Source organism: Dreissena polymorpha, chromosome 9, assembly GCF_020536995.1.
Source record: "Dreissena polymorpha isolate Duluth1 chromosome 9, UMN_Dpol_1.0, whole genome shotgun sequence".
Taxonomy (NCBI): Eukaryota; Metazoa; Mollusca; class Bivalvia; order Myida; family Dreissenidae; genus Dreissena; species Dreissena polymorpha.
This window is the reverse complement of record NC_068363.1, coordinates 7,274,151-7,296,104: the sequence shown is the minus strand read 5'-3', so window position 1 is coordinate 7,296,104 and position 21,954 is coordinate 7,274,151. Positions and strand designations below refer to the sequence as shown.

The following is a 21,954-nucleotide window of genomic DNA, read 5'->3' as shown; positions in this document are numbered from 1 at the left end:
ATATACCAAATCTACAATTACCGTCACCATCACTTACGCTTTCACTTCAAGCCTTATAATATAAATAAATTGATTGCGTATATTTACATACTATTTTTTATTACATATGCAGGCACCCCTCTGAAAACGATACAGCATGCGAATACAACCCTAAAATGAGCTCAGAACGAAAGTGCGTATTAACTTTATTTGATTTATATTTGTTAAATATCTAACAAACTGGTTACTTTTGGTGCTACATTATGGCTGTAGTTTGAAGCTTTTGCTACCGTTTTGTAGAACATGCACATTTATTTTGCAAACAATACAAAACATTTTTGTTTAAAAAGCATTTCGTGTGTGTTGATATTATAATTAATACTTTTCCTGACCTAAGTATTTCCTTTACACCTTATATTAAAAGGTAATTACATAAAATTGCATTTTCATTGTATATATGTTTTATTGATTGCTCTATAATGAAATAAAAACATTAGCAAAATATTAGAAAATCACCATGCAAATCCGAAAAAAGCTGGATTCAATTATACTGTCCTTGTTGAATTTCTCGGAGGAATGACTGATAAAGGAAATTACATTTTCATTTGATCCACACTTTTTGCGGCCTACATCAAATTACTGCAAGGTCACAACGACATTCAAGTAACTTTGAAGATGAACGTCAATAACGTCGTCATACGTTCGTATAAACATTAGGCCGTATACGTGGTTGGTACAGTACGTTCGTTTCAACGCCAGGTCGTATTCTTTGTATGTGCATACGCACATATAAATGGGAGGCCGCATTCCCAGTAGGTACAAACGTCCGTATCTACATAAGACCCTTATACGTGGTTATAAAAGTACGTTCGTATCAACGTTAGCTCATATACGTACTTTGTACATACAACCTTATCAACGTTAGCCCATAAATGTTATAGTAACAGTGTACGTTTGCATCAATGTCATGCCGTATACGTGGTATGTACAGAATACGTTCGTATCAACAAAATGCTCTTTAAGTGGCATGTACAGTATGTTCGTATCAACGACATGTCAAATACGTGGTAGGTGCAATATTTGAGGTAAACAGGTTAAACTCAAAGGTGAATGTTAAAGGGGCACAGTAAATGCGTTTCAGCATAATATCTTGAGAATGATTTGTGTTTTGAGAATACAAATTAATATAGTGTTTGCTTGGGCAAAAAGGAAGAATAATTTTGATTTCGGGGTCACCGAGTTCAATGTCAGGTATTGGAACAATACATTCTGTTCAGCACTATATTTTGAGAACGCTATGATATACAATGAGAATTGATATAGTGGTTACATGGACGGAAAAACGAGTGATTACTTTGACACATGGGTCAAATTGCAAGGTCACACGAGCGGGAATCAAGAACTCAGTTTGTGATTGGCATCTAGTGAACGTTTTGACCAACATTGGTGTGTTGGTTACTTGGGAGCATGAATCAATTTGATTTTGAGTTCAACACGTCAAATGTCAATGTCAGATTGGCTTATAACAAAACATTTGTTTCCGCACAATATCTTGGTTATGTCAATAGTCATGCAAATTGGTGTAGTGGTTATTTGGGTAGCGATTGATTTTATTCAGTTTGAGTTCATCAGGTCAATGTCATGGTCACATGGGGTTGATTTCAACACAATATTTAAATTAGTAGCGAATGCTGTGCCCTATATTCATCTAAATGGCTATGTTGGTTTCTTGGGAGTTAATAAAGATGCCTATTGATTTTAATGTCAACAGGTCATAGATCGATGCCATGTAGGCTTAAAACAGGAAATCCGTTTCCGCACCTACAATCATGCAAACTATAGTATACTGAATACTTAGGTGGAAAGATATACGCCTCTTAAGCTCACAACCCCTAGGCAGTGTCCATTACCCTCAGACAGAGTTCACGATCACCCGACAATGTTCACAACCCCAACGACAGTGTTCATTACCCCCTTGACAGTTTCCACAACTCACAGATAGTGTTCACAACTCACAGACAGTGTTCACAATAACCCAGACAGTGGTCATGACCACACAGACAGAGTTCACAAACCCCATTGTTTCCGTTTCCGGTTTGAACGACACAGCATGAAATTTACGGAGACAAAAGTGCGTTCATAGTGATATTATGGATGGTAAAATGGACTTAACGTCGAGATAAACGTCTTTCACACAATCGCTGAAAACTTCAAATGGATCAACTGAAGCAAAAGGTACTTTTGTAAGCATCTTCTGAATTCCTTTGTTGTATTTCGTTGTGAAAAAAAAACGAGAGAGGCATCCCACAGGAGAAGAAAAAACTAGGCGATTTGTGCTCAACGTCGATCTATCAGTTTGACCGTCACGCATGATCAGTGTTTGACTGTAAACTGTAAACCGTTACCGTTACAGCACGCACTAACTAGAGGGGTACGCATCACTACTCAACACTGCACAACTATTGAAATTGAACTCCCGCACGAAATAACATTGAGCCATGGAAAACTCATTAATGGAGTGGCGAGCTAGAATCGGTTCATTCACCCAGCCACGGAAGTTGAAAACGCACATGGATACACTGAAGCCTAAACACGTCATGTTATGTATTCGAACTGCTCTTTTCCTAATGCTTGTTGCGCAGTGCGTCGAACCTCATCCAGGACCAAACTCAAAAACCAACAAGACGCATGGACCAGCTTCGGGATCATCGCGTGCTACAATTCATGACACAGGGAACGACCCGCGTGAACTTCGATCAACAGGACGCCAGCGTTTGAGTTCTTCTTCCGCCGATCTACAGCCGAATTCATTATCAACATGGTTACGTTGTGATAACAGTGAAAATACCCAATTTAATCTGCAAAACAGCCAGGACACCCTTTTTACTTCTGATGACGTAAACCCAACACTTATTTTAATGGAAATTAGCCGCGACGTAAAAAAATTGAATTCAAGGTTCGATACTCTAGAAGAGTCGGTAAATGACATTAAACAAGAAAATCGGAAATTAACAGAGCAGAACCATAAGCTAACAACAGAAGTGTCAGTGTTAAAGGATCAAATGAAAAACCTACTGGCGCAAGTCTCAAAAAATGCAATACATCAAGAGCGCGTAGAGTGGCAAAACAAAAGGTCAAACCTAAAGATATATAACATAGATCAATCCCCAAATGAGAGTGCTGAGGAAACAGAAACAAAGGTAAAATCCTTCCTCACACGTGATCTTGGTATTTCGGAGTCGGAGATCAACATGGAGCGCGTTTACCGGCTTCCCTCACATAACTCGCCAAACCCCGTATTTATTGAACTCAGCAGTGCCAAAACAAGAGATAAAATTTTGAAAATCTTCAAAGATAAACGCAAAAGCGGAGCAAACCTATCTATCCGTGTCGGCGAGGACCTCCCACAGCGCATAGCCCAGGCGCGATCCGGCCTTTATCATCTAATGAAAGAGAGTATCGACAATCACAAGCAGGCCTATTTCAAGTATGACTACCTTATAGTAGAAGGTAAAAAGTACGTTTTTGATCCGTTACTCAAAATACCAGTACTCGTCCCAGAACCGCGAAAAGAGAGGACAGCGTTTATCGAACCGGGTTCTTTACCCGCGAATGCCGAAATTTCAAATACATAGGGTGCCGGCCAACGTCCAAAATACAAGCTCGAACTGTGCTCCTTGAACATAAGAGGATTAAATAAATTTGTAAATAGTTACACCTTTGTATCATATTGTGAAGGCTTTGATATTATCAAATTAAATGAAACTTGGCAAATCGAACGCAACCAATTCAAAGACATGTTACCGGGGTTCGTTAACTTCGAAAGTATTAGACCGGCTGGTAAAGGATGCCGTGGTTCTGGAGGAATATGCGTGTTCGTTAAATCGTGGCTAGTTGAAAATAAACTTATAAAACAAATATACAGTGAATTCAAAGAATGTGTTGTATTACTTATAGACAAAACCCTTAACAATAACAAAACGGATATCGTACTATACGCCACATACATTGCTCCTGAAGGATCGCCGATGTATGACTTCCGGAATGGAAACGGTATAAACATATTACAAGAGAAATTGACAGCTATTACATCTGACTTGCCAAATGCGTCGTTTGTTATCGCGGGAGACTTAAATGCGCGCGTAAAGGATTTACAGGACTATATTCCCTCTGATGATTTAGACTTTATTTTTAACGATTCCGTTGATTATCCAGGTGATACTTTTCAAATTCTGAGAAAAAGCCGAGACACAGTGCTTAACAGTTTTGGCCAGTCTTTAATTGAACTTTGCTGTACTCACGACGTGCATATAGTAAACGGCCGTACTAAAAGTGATCCGAACGGAGATTATACGTGTTCCGCCAATCAAGGGAATAGTGTTGTGGACTATTTTCTTATGTCTACATCTCTATTTTCACAAGTGATCGATATGTACGTTGACGTCCAAGACTTTTCGGACCATTTTCCCATATGTTGTACTCTAGAGATAGACCCCTTTCGTAATGCTCCAATCAACAGCTTACAGGGACCAAAACAACAACACAACTTATCACAACAGCACATACGTAACAAATGGAAAGACTCTATGCAGTCCATATTTCTCTACGATTTCTGCACTAGACTTCAGAAGTTTAACGATACAGTAAATGAAACGAATGTAATAGAAAAACGTACTGACTTTATTAAGTTATCCCATGATGCTGGTGAATGTATGAGAGTAAGAAATTCAATGCACTATATTAAAAAAGTCAAAGTCAGCCGATATGGTGGGATAGAGAATGCGACATTGCTAAACGCAACAAGTACTCAAAATTACGTAAGTTCAGGTCTACAAACTCCGATTGTGACTACCGCCAGTATTTAATCAGTAGGAACATATTTAAAAACATGACTTGTGCAAAACGCCTCGTCTTAGAACGAGAACGCAGAAACGAACTGATAAGTTGTCGCGATAATCCGAATAAGTTCTGGAAATGTATAAAAGATATGAAACAAAAAGCTACTATAATAGACACTAATATTTCGGGATCGGATTGGTTCGACTATTTTCAAGGCTGGTTTTCGACAAGTACTACTACGGAACCGGAAACGAACATTTTTGAGAACATTCAGTACAATGCAGACGACACATTATTAGATTTAGAAATCAGTGACGACGAAATAACCAACAGTGTAAAATCTCTGCGCTCTGGGTGTGCATCTGGAATAGACGGTACTTGCATTGAAATGTTCAAGTTTACCATAGAAAAAACTCTGCCTTATCTCAACAAACTATTCAACCAAATTCTTAATTCGGGCGAGTTTCCGGTAGAGTGGTGCGAAAGTATCATAACTCCAGTGCATAAAAATGGTGACACTAACTCCCCTAACAATTATAGAGCCATTTCGCTTGTGAACAGTATAAGCAAGATCTACATGAAAGTTTTAAGTACGCGATTGACCAAATGGGCAGAAGAAACGAACTTGATCGACGAATCCCAAGCTGGTTTCAGGCAAGGCTATTCGACCGTGGACAATATTTTCAATTTGCAATCCGTCATACAAAAGTACTTATCCAAGAAAGGCGGCAGAATATATGTATTTTATATCGCATTTTTTTAAGCATTCGATAACTGTGCACATCCAAAACTGTGGGATAGTCTAATAAGGAAGGGTATAAATGCAGACGGTAAATTCCTACGAGTATTTCGATCTATGTATAGACAACTGAAATCGCGTATTAAAATCGGAAACTATCTAACCGATGCATTTTGTTGTGAAAAGGGAACTAAACAAGGCTGTGTTAGTTCAACAATAGTTTTCTCCCTTTATATAAACGACCTTATAGATTACTTGAAATCTGCAAGTGATTGCGGGGTAAAAATAACCGGTTACGATGAAAAGATTCCTGGTTTTCTTTTTGCTGATGATGTCGCATGCGTAGCAGATACTGTCATCAATCTTCAGCGATCTATTAAGCATGTGGCCTCCTTTTGTGATTCAACAGGAATGCAAATAAACATTGACAAATCGAAAATCTTGGTGTTTCGAAACGGAGGACCACTACGGGCATACGAATCTTGGACGTATAAAGGAGTGGAATTAGAAACAGTCCCTTTTTATAAATATCTCGGGTCTTACTTTACGCCAAAACTACTATGGACTAAAACAAAAGAGATCCTTAGCCTCCAGGCGCTTAAGGCAGTCAACTCCATACTTAACCAACAGAAACACTTCGGTTATTTTCACCACCATGAAGCATTTAAATTGTTCGATTCAGTAGTGAAACCTATACTTACGTACTCGGCAGAGGTGTGGGGATACCAGTATCGTGAGCAAATTGAAAACGTGCAAATAAGGTTTTGTAAACGCATAGCTTGTCTTAATAGAAATGTGGCCGACTTTTTCGCGCTAAGTGAATGTGGGAGATAGCCACTATTCGTAACATATATGAACAGATGTGTGAAATACTGGTGTAAACTCACGCAGATGCCAGTAAATCGATACCCGAAACGGTGTTACAATATGCTACACAATTAGACGAGGCTGGACGCACTACATGGGCTACGCAAGTGAAGAGGTTACTATTCCAATACGGATTTGGGTATGCGTGGATACACGGAGACGTTGGAAACACTGTGGCGTTCTTGAAACTTTTCCAAGACAGACTAAAAGACTGTGCTAAGCAGAAAATATTGGCTAGTATAAACTCCTCACCAAAAGCGATTAGTTATAAACTTTACAAAAGCAACTTACACCCAGAAAGATACCTCTCTATACCTTTAACCTACATTTTGAAGAAAACGCTATCAAACTTTCGTTGTTCTAGCCACAACCTAATGATCGAGAAAGGGCGTCACATGAAAATTGACCGCCAGTTCAGATTTTGTCAATACTGTCAAACCAAAAATGTTTATGTTATAGACGATGAATTGCATTTCCTATTAGTATGTGAAAAAGTTAAACAGCTTAGACATAAATACTTTCTGGAAGAGTGGCTTCATTCTGATCCATCAGAAGCATAATTTATTCGTATAAGGTCAGACTCTTCTCAGAGAGGCATTTATGCGCTAAGTCGTTTTCTGAAAAGCGCGTTTGAACTATCATAGAAGCTTTAAACATAATTGTATAATATTTCTATATATACTGTTTGTACCTTTATAGTTTAATTTCGTAAACGGAAACATTGTGTGAACGTAAAACATAGCTTGTTTTTTGGGCCGGAGGCCTTGTATTACTAAATAAAACTTATGTTATACAGTGTTTACGACCCCCAGCCAATGTTCACAACCCACCAGAGAGTTATCACGACCCCTCAGACAGTATTCACAACCTCCAGCCAGTGTTCAAAACCCTTAGACAATATTCACACTCCCCAGTGTTCATAACCATCATTGAGCTGAACTATATCTTGGTATCATAAACGATGAAACGCTATTTCAACTGTGTTAAATATCCAACATTATAATTTTAATATAATAATTATTGTGTTCCGATTCCTCGACATTTTTCCAATGTGTTTACATTTCAGCCTATCGATGACCAAACACGTTGTCATTACAGCGCTTCGCGAACTACGACTGAAGTAATGAAATGCTCTTTCCCATCTTGGCATTCACGATCTTCTCTCTCCTTGCCCACCCTTATTCCGTACACGATCGCAGGACTGTATTGTTACACGGTTCGATGTGAGGAACCAACATTATTTTATAAAATAAGACTCAACCACAACCTATTTCATGATTTTAGACAATTACTTGGTCTTGTACTTCTCAAGGAATAGGTATAGGTATAAGCTGGTAAAACCAAAAATATAACACCACCACCACAAACATATTATTTCAAACAAATACTTGGTCTTGCACTTTTCACGGGCAATACATATCAGCTGGTCAGCCAAAAATAAGACACCAACACCGCCAACATCATTATTTCAAACAAATACTTGGTCTTGCAAAACATATACTTGTTCTTGCACTTCTCACGGGCACTACATATCAGCTGGTCAAGCCTCACATAAGACACAACCTCAATCAACATCATGATTTTATTAATAACTTGGTTTTGCACTTCTCACGGGTAATAAATATCAGCTGGTCAAGCCAAATATATGACACAACCACAACCAATTTCATGATTTTAGACAATTACTTGGTCTTGCACTTCTCACGGGCAAAACATAACAGCTGTTAAAGCCAATTATATAAGACACAACCACCACCAACATCATTATTTCTAACATATACTTGGTCTTGCACTTCTCACGGGCAATACATATCAGCTGGTCAAGCCAAAAATAACACACAATCACCACCAACATCTTTATTTCAAACAAATACTTGGTCTTGCACTTCACACGGCCATACATATCAGCTGGTCAAGCCTAAGATAAGACACCATCAACACCAACATCATTATTGGAAACAAATACTTGGTCTTGCACTTCTCACAGGCCATACATATAAGCTGGTCAAGCCAAATATAAGACACAACCACAACCAATTTCATGATTTTAGACGATGACTTGGTCTTGCACTTCTCATGGGCAAAACATAACAGCTGTTCAAGCCAATTGTCACGTAATTATGTATCGTTCGTGGAAAACACACAGTAACAACCAAAGTTCATTTCTGTTTTCATCGAGATTTATTTCTGTTAAATAATTTCTAACACAACGCTTCTAATGTTCATGAAGTACAATTTTACAGCGCGGCGGCCTATTGGCCGCCACGTCAAGAAAGCGTGACTACTCTACTCGATTGTCAAACTAGCTCTCTAGACTGTCCATAAATATAGATATAAACAACGAAAGCTTTGATAATTGTTATGTGTACAATTCTGATTGGCTGTGTAACGTCACGTGTCTACATGTACAATTCTGATTGGCCGTATGTTAAGTCACGTGTCTGCAACCTAAATATACGTATGCAACGGACACCTAACGAATACATACGGAAATGACCGAAGATTGACACATACGGTAAGCAAATATTCGTGTCCGGTAATTATAACCCGAGGCTAATGATTTGTTGATCCAGATGGCTGCCTATTTAAGATTGTATGAAATGTGGTACAAATTTCGATCATTATATAAATCCAACAATGCCCAAAATGTGCGTTTTGTGTGCGTTATGTTACACCACCATCATCCTTAATTGACCTTTCGACAGCCGATTGATTGACAGGCTTATTAACCAATCAGATTACAGCATAGATTAGGCCCGTTACTATCCGCCATTTTGTCCGTCAAACTCGCCGTTGTCCGACACATAAGCTTATACGTAATTCTGTGTTTTAAACAAAGAAAATGGTTGAAAGGTGCTGTTATGGCACTTGTTATTCAGACACAAGGTATCCAGAACGGTTAAAAGATGGAAGTACGTTTTTTCCGTTCCCTCAACCGGGTACTAATCTTGAAAAATTCAAACGTTGGATTCGTCTTTGTGGTCGTCCACACGAACAGCTTAATCTCAACATATTAAGCGATCGCCCGAAAGCAAAACACAGTCGTTATAATAAGATACTACGCGAAAATAGAAAATGTAAGTTTTGCAACGGACACGTTATAAAAAAGAGTATAACTTTGTACTTGTTTATCCTCTTTATAGACAAATTAGAAAGGAACATTTAAAACCATTTTTCAAAGGTGGCCAACGTTAAATAAATTTGACATTCTAATGCAGTCGGCAAATAAATAAGACATTATAAACTTTGCTAGATTTTTTTAATGCTAATGAAATCGTAATAATAAAGACAATCAGTTATTATTTTTAATAATATCACATAGAATAAAACATTTTTTATTTCTTTCGGTTTAAGTCTTCCAAATTTAATGTAAGTTAAGAAACTATTTTCAAATGCGCAAGTAATTATCAATAGGGGCCAATAAGTGTCATTTTACACCATATGTGGGCTTTCTACTAATCCGTTATCAAAACAGATGCCGCAAACTGTGAATGACCCTTTGAAAACCCGGTCTGATTAGCGAGTTTTTTTGTACATGAAAATTCTTTCAACTTTTTATATTTTAAACATTGCAGAAGATAGTTTTCGAGGAAATAATAATATATAATAATATATTGTGTATGTGACTTTTTTGACGACTTTGACTTTGTTATACGATTATAACAATGCGCATGGGTCATTTTGACCAAACGCATTGTAGATATGTGTTATATCGGATTTCAATAAAAACGTTCTTCGTCTTCTATTATAATAAATTTACTTACCTGTGCCACATTTGCGATGTTGCCATCGGTTGCAAAAATTAACGGCTTTTAATTAAAAAACTGAAACGTCTATTACTCAAGGAAAAATATTGTGACTAACGAACAATTCATACTGTATGCGATAATTGGCGATAATTTTGCCGACTTTGATGATAAATTTAACGGCTTTTAAGTAGACTAATAAAAAAGTTTTGACTATTTAATAGATATGATAATTATATTCAGCACCACTATTCAATGATAATAAAAACTATTGTATGGCCTTTCTGGTATACCATGAGGCCTTTTTGGTTCATTTATGCGGCCGATTCGCGTAGCCATTTTTATGACGGACTTCGGCGGAGTGACCCCCCTTGAAATCGGTGGGCGTGGCTTCACTCTCGCTGTCGAAAGGTCAATTCAGGCAATAACTTTGTCTCTCACTTCTGATCCAGTATCAGCAGGTCAAGCCAAATATAAGTCACAACCACAACCAACATAACTTTATTTCAGACAATATCTTGGTCTTGAACTTTTCGGGGGGCATTTTGTATCAGCTAAGTCAAGCCAAATATAAAACAGAAACACCAACATCAATATGTCAGACAAATAATTGGTCTTGCATTTCTCACTGGCAATTCCTATCAGCTGGTCAAGCCAAAGATAAGACACATTACCAATGCCAACATCATTTTCCAGCCAATTACTTGGTATTGCACTTCTCACTGGCAATAAGTATAAGATAATTATGGCAAATTAAGATAAAATCACCACCAATTTCATTTTTTTAGACATATGATTGTTCTTTCACTTCTCACCTGCAATAAGTATTAGATTTTTAAGCCAAATATAAGACACAACCACCACCAATATCATTATTTCAGACAATTACTAGGTTTTCACTTCTCAAGGACAATTATTATCAGCTGGTAATGCCAGTTTGTATGTTGGTTTTGCAAATCTAGAAGGCAAATATTTTTGCAAGCAATGAAAAATATAATACACTGCTACCAAGTTACCAATATCATTATTTCAGTCAATATTAAAGTGAGTCTTACATGAATCAAATGTAATTATATATTATAATAAATGTATTACTTGCTATAGACAATACATACAACACATCACCACAATTATAATTTGAAACAATATTTTGGAAATTAAAAAAAGTTGGAAAAAGCTAGAAATAGCCATTAGAAATATAAAATATTTCCAACACCAGCACAATTATTTTGGTTAATAACTTGACGAATGATGAAATAACTGTAAATGTATTACACAATAAAACAATATTCGCATTTTGGTTCCCATATCTTAAGTAATTTTGGCAGGATTTTTAATAAATTAATTTACCAAGATAACAAATCATTATAATTCAATCTAAACACTTACAGACACTTAATACCTAAAGAATTAACCATAATTTCTACATATAAGCGTTCACAGAATGTGCGATAGCTAAACGTTTTAAGTACACTTGTGGTAACACTTCAGTATAAACATATTCATAAAAATTTGGGTCCGGTTGTAAGCACATTGATTTTAAACACTGACCGTTTTAACCTGTCAGGCCGTTTAACCTCGGGACCGTTTAATTTTTACCAGCAATAATTTTCACCATTAATGTCCGGAAATAACAACAATCCGAACAGTAGTTTTTGCATTCTTGATGTAAAAAGTCATTTTGTACTTTTAATATTAACAAAACTACTACAAATTCAAATTAAATAAGTGCTACTTGTATCGGACATCGGTCTTAATGTTTTCACGGTCAGCGTGTTTGTAATTCTCACGGGGGTAACGTGAGAAATGCAAGACTTCCGGTTTACCTTAAGAAATTCACGGTCTTGCAATTCTCACGCGACACCTGTCCCGGGTATCTCGCTTGCTAATTTTGGACCGTTATGACTTTATGGAGGAACGATTGGTTTCCATTTATTCTTACAAATGACTAAGGTATTGCATTTAAAAAGCGGAACCAGGTGTTGCGAAATGCCAATATAATAAATATGATCAACTAATTTTGACATAATATTTATAACGCCTTAGAATTAAACAAATCGACGATTGACTAACTATTCCATCTTCAGTAATTCACTCGGTGAGTTTTTTTGGTTCAGTTGGTTGGCATATTAATTAGTAAAAACATAATTTTGAATGAACAATAATCAAATTAAAACAAATAATCATAAAATTTGACCCAGCATTTGTAAAAATATTGCGAGATATTTACATTTCCTGAAAGGAACGTCAGTTCTGCGTTAAACAAGACCGAGTTCATGGAATTCGCTGCACAGTTGATGAAGTAATGGGTGTTCAAACCGCTGCATCATATTGTCGGGTCATTTTGAGTTGTACCTTGTTACTTGTTAGTTGCAATAATTCAACTCTCAGCTTCATAACCATAGGTAGCAAAAGTGATCAAAGGCTCTGGGACTACGTTTATATAGTATAATATGATTATAGGTGCTACCTAATTTACGGGCAAAAGCTTTTTAAGTTTTTTTGATAACCATGTATTATTAATAAATATATGGACATGATTGTGTTCAAAATATGATAATTGTTGCAATAATTTAGTAATGCATCCAAAAAATCAATCTTAAAACGAGTTACATGTTCCAAGCTTGAAGATCTAGCATCTTATATATTTTTTTGTTTTCTAGCCACAGGAATTTATAGCTGGTTCGGTGTTTGTGGTATAGTGGATGGGGTGTCTGCTAACTGGCTTAGTCACTGGGAGGTCTCTGTATTGATCCTTTAAGTGGGAGCATTCTTTAGATAACCCTAAAGACATACTATGGCGTACCATTTGGGTTGAAAGTCAAGAAGACCTACACGTTAAAAAGAGAAATGTATGTCGAAGTACAATAAGTACGTCGACATGAATATAAAATACACTTCAAAGTATATATTTGTACGACAAAGTACAATTTGTACTTCGACATACATGTTTGTACTTCTACGTACACATTTTCTGAACAGCCAATCAAAACACTAGTCCTTTGAGCCGCTTTTCCTTCAGATTTATTCATAATAAATGTTTAAAACTTTAGTTGAGGACAAAATGAATAAAAATATCAGAATGGCAAAATAACGTCACATAGAAGTTTCAAGTATTTAATGCATTGAAATAGATTATATACAAATTTGAAGAAGATTCAATTGTTACCTTTTTAAAATTAAAATTGTTCAGCATATTGTGTGTCTGAAATGATCATGCGGGGCGGAGTATCACGACCGTCCAGCGCATTACTGTGTTGGAAATTCCCAACGGTAACCAGTTACCAAGCATTAATGGGATAAATAATGTATTATAAACTCCCCGTTGGTGGTATTTTGTGATAACCATAACTTGCATAAGTCAGAGGTTAATTCCGCCACGCCAGGTCAATAAATACGCACAATATCTATGAGTTAGCGGTCGATAGTCGCATAATTTGGTATAAATTATAATAATAATAATGTTTCATAAATACGCACAATATCTATGAGTAAGCGGTCGATTGTGGCATAATTCGGTATAAATAATAATAATAATGTTCAATGTCAAAAATCTCTAAAAGCAACAGACGTAAGGTGTCTTCTGATTGGCTAACACTCAAGGGTCGGTGAAAATTGTACGTCGAAGTACATTTCTCGATCTACTTAGTAGGTCTTGCAGACTTTCAACGTCATGGTACGTCATATAGACACTAAGTACTGGTCCTACTCAGGAAACAGTTTGTTTCATCAAATGTCTCAATTCAACTTGACAGCTTGCTAAAGCAGTTGCATTTAGCATACAGTACACTGATTTAACATAATCAAAATCATGTGATGTGTCAAATCAATTTTGATTGACAAATTTGACAGGATTTTTGTTTAATCCAATAAGTTTTAGACTGTCAAATAACACACACTACGTATTGAAAGCCATACCTGGAGCTTTCGTCTGTATATCACTGACTTCATCAGAAGAATGATTTCTACTGTTGGGAAACGTTAACACCACTAATTGTCTTCTTATTTATTATCAATGTATAATTATGTGTAACAGCATAACAACATACTTGATTCGCAATTAAAATATTTAATAAATACAGGTATCTTGCAGGTTTCTAATTTTCTTTCGCAAACTATTGTTGAATAGTTTAAATTTTGTCGCCACTAAAAAACTAGCCATTTTGTAGCAATTCTAAAATCACAGTCTAAACTGCATACACTTAGCTCTATAGTTACAATATGAATGCAAATATTAGAATGCATCATGTTATATCATCCATTTTTTTTTATTTAAACATTCAAATAACACATAACACAGTACATATATAAAAAGGTATGTGGTATTGTGTGGAGATACAAAACACTTCACATCATTTATTTGCACATAAAATAATAGTTACAAAATAAGTAAAACTAAAACACAATCATCAACCTACATTTCAAGAATATTTACGTATATGAAATTACTAAGTGGTGTTATTGTATTACCTTTTACAAAATTAACATTGCTGGTTTTGTACTAGCCATAAAACATTTATCATGGATTAACAAGTAACAACCAATTTATTAATTAGAGCTACACAATAGAACGGAAATCATATTAATTACATTATGCATTTACTAAACAAGCTATTTGCTACTGTTTAGAATTACACTATCTTACTAAAAATGATCACAGGTACTTAGTGCTTTTACATACTTGTGGTAAGTTTTGTATTACTAGTTTGACAATTATCGGCAGACACTTGTCGATATACAGACAAAATTTGCATGGGAACTTCCTTTTTTTTTCAGCATAATTGCCTTCAAATTGTTAATTTAACAACCCTTTGACATTGTTTGCACATCTGATCTTATTATACAATAGCTGATTTTTGTTTATAGATAAACATATATAGACTTTTCAAAGTTCTATAAAAGTTCACACATGTTCCATCCAAGTAAACAAGCAAAACCAATAAAGATCACCACAGATAATAACTGTGTGTATAGCTTGGAAATTTGAAAGATCAGGAATCCCTCCTTTGTTGATTTCTGTAAACCAAAACTGTCAGTTTTGCTGGATAGAATGGCTTGTATGATGCTCAGCTCTTGCCTTCGGCTTCGCAGAACAGCTTCTAAAAACGGAAAACCAACAAATATCTTAAAATTTGATCAATAATGCAGACAATTTATAAATGTCTTGTTTTTTGTTGATTTCGAATCTGGAAGATTTTTTACGTAAGATTGTAGTACGAAAATCCAACGGTATCGGATTTTGTGGTTTTAGGCCTAAACTAATTATAGTGATATGTAACCTTTCGGGATATCGGTAAAGTGCGAGCAGACGAGGTGTAAATACGTTAAAAATTAAAGCTAAAAGACTAAAAAGTTAGATCGGAATATCTTTAAATTTTGTGAATAAATGTGTTTCTGGTGGATAACAACGACAACTTTCCAGAATATTGCTCATAATCACACGTAAAACGTCTTTCTGAGACATTGTGTACACACCGGTCTTACTCGCAATAACGAAGTGACGTCACCATCTATGTATAGAATGCTTTTTGAGAGAATGAAAATGCGTCACATATTCTGACAAATAAACAGTAGGGTGTCGTTATTGAAATACCGCGAGAATACTGGAAGAATAGAGATGCCAACTATAATGTTTAAAACAAATAATTTTTTAACAAGCGTTTGTGATTTGTCAGGATAATAATAAAAATAAGATATCGAAAAGATCAAAGCAAATAAATTCGACAGAAATCTAAGATTCGGCAATATATTTAAGACGGGTTATGTTCACTTAAATTGTGTTTGGTAAAGACTGTCAACCTCCGCGCAGTGATTTGACGGGAACCAGCATAGGAACGACAACTCTGCATGGAGATTGAAAGACTGTAACTATATGTAGTGAACCAGTCTTCGGCTTATGGTCACAATATACTAAAAGATTTCCTACACAAATTCAATGTGAAAGCAATAACTTTAACAAAAAATAAAGTCAAACTTTTGCGCATAGACATCCCCATAACCATACCTTTTCTTAAAGAGCATTCCAAGCCGCAATGATTTAAACAATAAAAAAGGGGGGTCATACGTTATGCAAGAAAGAACTCGACGCGAATCAGCGGTCACTGTTTTATGGCCATCTATTTGCCGGCTTCGTACCAGTTGAGAAGGGTTTCCCGCCATCTGTCAAAGTCTCATGTAGTCTCCAACCTTCAAGCAAAAGAGTGCATTTCTGTTAAACATCAATGTTTTCCCTACCACATGCACAAAGAAACATTCTAAAATAAAGCCATGGCAAGTGCCCCTACAGAGAATTGTGTCTTCTTATAAATGATGTTCATGTTTTTAGAGAGTATAGCATTGCACTCCAAAATATTTTAGTATATTGTAACCTAAAGGAGAAATTTATTCTGATTAAAATGTGTTTTTCTTGCATATTATTATCTTCCTATGCATATTGCAGCAAAATATTAGGTTTGGCTGGATTATCTGTCCATTTGGCCATTTTATATCATATTTTCACACGCGGGTGTTTTCGGTCCGAAGAAGGCAATTTTAGGCCTGTTAAAGCTTAAATGTCCCTTTAAGATTTAAAGTTGTTGTGTTCAATATATGCAACAAAATACCAAAACAAACCAAATGGACAGGCACGTGGGGCTTATGCGGGGTGGGGAAAGAATGAATTTGTTAGATATTTTCACTCAAAGCAATTTTGATAATGCCTTTTTTGTTCTTTTTTTTTTAAATCACCCCAAAAATGTCAATTTCAAAGCAAAAAAAATCCAATTTCATCACAGACAATAAGCAAATTGGTGAAAATGAAAGATCAAAGATACTTTGAAGTGTAGAAATCCATAAGCTTCCAATAACTTGTTGTTTCGCACCAATAAAAGTGTAAAATCTTGAAAGCGCCTTGTTGCTCGGAGCCAATTTGTTTACCAGCTGCCAATTATATATTCTAGCATATAATGTCATGGGTGCCTTTAAACTGAAGAAGATGGTCAATATTCACTGCCAGCTCTCATTAAGAGGTTGAAGAGAATACAAAATTTCATATTTTGGGCACAAAATAAGTACTTTTGACTATTTTGATGGTGGCAATCTGGTCAAAATGGTGCTTCATAACCGAGCCAAAGACAAAAATGCTCATTTTTGGGGTTTAGAATGGAAGGAAAGGTTAAAATGAACAAGACACACACATGTAGGAAAGCATTATAAGCTTAGAAATGAGGTTTCATGTTGTAACAGGGGCAGAAAGGCAGTTCAGATCAATGCAAGCTTCCTGGAAGGGGTTTCTGGTACTTCTTTTGGGGACACAGCTTCCCGCAGAATTCTCAACACAACAAATATCATTGATCCATGTCACCTTTGTATGCAAAGACAAGGGAATAAGGTCAATACTTCCCTTAAATCACTGAATGAGAGAAGCATGTACCAAATAAAAAACAAAACTGGTTGCTGAAATGCCAAATTTTGGCAAAAAGATCCCTCTAAGGTAAATGATGAAGGGGACACTTGCTACAACAATCCTATGTTTAAGTCGGACGCCACATCCTTTCAAGCCGGGACCATGACTGTAAGCATATTGTGAGGAAACAATACCAAACACAAGCTAATTGTAGGGTTACAAGTAGCATATCAACTCAGATGTACTGCATACATGCTTAGGAGCAAGGATAAACCTGTTAAGTGCCAACTTCTGCTGCCAACAAAGCACGAGCTTTACGTGTCAGGACGCGGAGCTATCAATACAAACTGCACGGGGAATTGCACGACGGCAAGGATTTGAGTGACCACAAACCATATTATGACAGTATTTCACACCTTAAACATCATAACTATGCTTATTTGCTTGTGTACATGATAATAATTTAGTATTATTGCCTGTTTTGCCATCAACAACCCTTCTCCAGTTGCCCTCGGCTAAGTCCCAGACATTTCTCTACCTGAAAAGGTCAAAATACCCCCAAAAAATAGGTATAAAATGAAAAAAGAAAATGCATTTATGTATTTTATGTGTATTTCTATGAATCATAGCAAGTGATAAAGCTTGTTATGTTCATGATTGAACTAAATATGAAAGCTGGCTCAGTTAAGCGTCTGCTGCACTGTCCAAACTGTAAAAATGTCCGCCATTTCATGTCGGTGAAATGGGGCTCTGTTTGAATGTTCATGCTTTACGCACAAGCTATTGTTGCGTTACTGGATCACGGAGTCCCTGGCTTTGAATTCTGACTTCATGTTGCACATTAACGCTACACGGTCAACCAAAATGCCTTTGAATTTAAGTCGGAAAGCAATTTAGCCCTTATTCAGCTATATAAGGGTGGGGGTCAACTTGAAAAACAACTATTCCAGGTCAAATAATCTGAATTCATGCATTTAATGCACTTATATTCTTCTCTTTTGCTAAGAAATGACCAAAAATCAGCTTTCACAGTCATATTTTGCACTTGCAGATGATATTTCATTTTTACCTAAATGTAGTTTAGGTCACAATATACTAAAAGATTTCCTACACAAATTCAATGTGAAAGCAATAACTTTAACAAAAAATAAAGTCAAACTTTTGCGCATAGACATCCCCATAACCATACCTTTTCTTAAAGAGCATTCCAAGCCGCAATGATTTAAACAATAAAAAAGGGGGGTCATACGTTATGCAAGAAAGAACTCGACGCGAATCAGCGGTCACTGTTTTATGGCCATCTATTTGCCGGCTTCGTACCAGTTGAGAAGGGTTTCCCGCCATCTGTCAAAGTCTCATGTAGTCTCCAACCTTCAAGCAAAAGAGTGCATTTCTGTTAAACATCAATGTTTTCCCTACCACATGCACAAAGAAACATTCTAAAATAAAGCCATGGCAAGTGCCCCTACAGAGAATTGTGTCTTCTTATAAATGATGTTCATGTTTTTAGAGAGTATAGCATTGCACTCCAAAATATTTTAGTATATTGTAACCTTATACTCATTGAAGAAGAGCATTCAGGGGAGATAATTGAGTAATGACTTAATTCTGGAACGGTTGCGAAGAAAAACAAATAATGCGAGAATATTCAGTGCGATTCGCTACACAATTATGATGTCATTGATATAACTTTTCCTGAGGTATGTATTTACATGTAATTTAGCATATGTCAAAGTGTTTTTGATTTGTTCAAGGCCATAAATAGCATCGCGAAAATATATGTCGCGTGGCAAATTTTTTTGAGACTTATCCATATGTGGTATTCTTATGTAATTTTATGTCTAAATTCCCATATGTATGAACGGTCAACGCCCGCTTCGCGGGCTTTTGCCCGTAATATGATTATAGGTGCTACCTAATTTACGGGCAAAAGCTTTTAAAGTTTTTTTGATAACCATGTATTTGTAATAAATATATGGACATGATTGTGTTCAAAATATGATAATTGTTGCAATAATTGAGTAATGCATCCAAAAATATCAATCTTAAAACGAGTTACATGTTCCAAGCTTAAAGATCTAGCATCTTATTTTTATTTTTTTCTTGCCACAGGAATTTATAGCTGGTTCGGTGTCTGGTATAGTGGATGGGGTGTCTGCTAACAGGCTTAGTCACGTGGAGGTCTCTGTATTGATCCTTTAAGTGGGAGCATTCTTTAAATAACCCTATTTTTCAAAATCAAAGGGTGAAAACCCTATTTCCCAAATAATTATCTGGGCCACTGGTATATATTTGTACGTCAAAGTACAATTTGTACTTCGACATACATATTTGTACTTCTACGTACACATTTTCTGAACAGCCAATCAAAACATTAGTCTCTTGAGCCGCTTTTCCTGCAGATTTTTTCATAATAAATGTTTAAAATCTCTTTTTTGGTTGAGGACAAAATGAATAAAAATATCAGAATGGAAAAAAACAACACATAGAAGTTTCAAGTATTTAATGCATTGAAATAGATTATATACAAATTTGAGGAAGATTCAATTGCTACCTTTTTAAAATTAAAATTATTCAGCATATTGTGTGTATGAAATGATCATGCGGGGCGGAGTATCACGACCGCCCAGCGCATTACTGTGTAGGAAATTTCCAACGGTAACCAGTTACCAAGCATTAATGGGATAAATAATTTATTATAAACTCCCCGTTGGTCGTATTTTGTGATAACCATAACTAGCATAAGTCAGAGGTTAATTTCGCCACGCCAGGTCAATAAATACGCACAATATCTATGAGTTAGCGGTCGATAGTAGCATAATTTGGTATAAATTATAATAATAATAATGTTTAATAAATACGAACAATATCAATGAGTAAGCGGTTGATAGTCGCATAATTCGGTATAAATAATAATAACAATAATGTTCAATGTCAAAAATCTCTAAACAACAGACGTAAGGTGTCCTCTGATTGGCTAACACTCAAGGGTCGGTGAAAATTGTACGTCGAAGTACATTTCTCGTTCTACTGAGTAGGTCTTGTACTCTTTCGACGTCATGGTACGTCATATAGAAACTAAGTACTGGTCCTACCCAGGAAACAGTTTGTTTCATCAAATGTCTCAATTCAACTTGACAGCTTGCTAAAGCAGTTGCATTTAGCATACAGTACACTGATTTAACATAATCAAAATCATGTGATGTGTCGAATCAATTTTGATTGACAAATTTGACAGGATTTTTTTTTAATCCAATAAGTTTTAGACTGTCAAATAACACACACTACGTATTGAAAGCCATACCTGGAGCTTTCGTCTGTATATCACTGACTTCATCAGAAGAATGATTTCTACTGTTGGGAAACGTTAACACCACTAATTGTCTTCTTATTCATTATCAATGTATAATTATGTGTAATAGCATAACAACATACTTGATTCGCAATTAAAATATTTAATAAATACAGGTATCTTGCAGGTTTCTAATTTTCTTTCGCAAACTATTGTTGAATAGTTTAAATTTTGTCGCCGCTAAAAAAATAGCCATTTTGTAGCAATTCTAAAATACCAGTCTAAACTGCATACACTTAGCTCTATAGTTACAATTTGAATGCAAATATTAGAATGCATCATGTTATATCATCCATATTTTTTATTTAAACATTCAAATAACACAGTACATATATAAAAAGGTATGTGGTATTGTGTGGAGATACAAAACACTTCACATCATTTATTTGCACATAAAATAATAGTTACAAAATAAGTAAAACTAAAACACTCTCATCAACCTACATTTCAAGAATATTTACGTATATGAAATTACAAAGTGGTGTTATTGTATTACCTTTTACTAAATTAACATTGCTGGTTTTGTACTAGCCATAAAACATTTATCATGGATTAACAAGTAACAACCAATTTATTAATTACACAATAGAACGGAAATCATATTAATTGCATTATGCATTTACTAAACAAGCTATTTGCTACTGTTTAGAATTACACTATCTTACTAAAAATGATCACAGGTACTTAGTGCTTTTACATACGTGTGGTAAGTTTTGTATTGCTAGTTTGACAATTATCGGCAGACACTTGTTGATATACAGACAAAATTTGCATGGGAACTCTCATATTTTTTCAGCATAATTGCCTTCAATTTGTTTATTTAACAACCCTTTGACATTGTTTGCACATCTGATCTTATTATACAATAGCTGATTTTTGTTTATAGATAGACATATATAGACTTTTTAAAGTTCTATAAAAGTTCACACATGTTCCATCCAAGTAAACAAACAGAACCAATAAAGATCACCACAGATAATAACTGTGTGTATAGCTTGGAAATTTGATAGTTCAGGAATCCCTCCTTTGTTGATTTCTGTAAACCAAA

General features: G+C 35.6%; 1 protein-coding gene across 1 annotated transcript in view; it reads left to right on the top strand.

The window, feature by feature from the left end:
• The first annotated feature begins 12,108 nt into the window (after window positions 1-12,108).
• Window positions 12,109-21,954, top strand: part of LOC127844917 (uncharacterized) — a 28,245-nt gene continuing 18,399 nt past the window's right edge. Inside the window, exon 1 of the mRNA XM_052375466.1 lies at window positions 12,109-12,268. The gene's annotated coding sequence lies outside the window, so the exon portion shown is untranslated. The remainder of the gene's footprint in view (window positions 12,269-21,954) is intronic.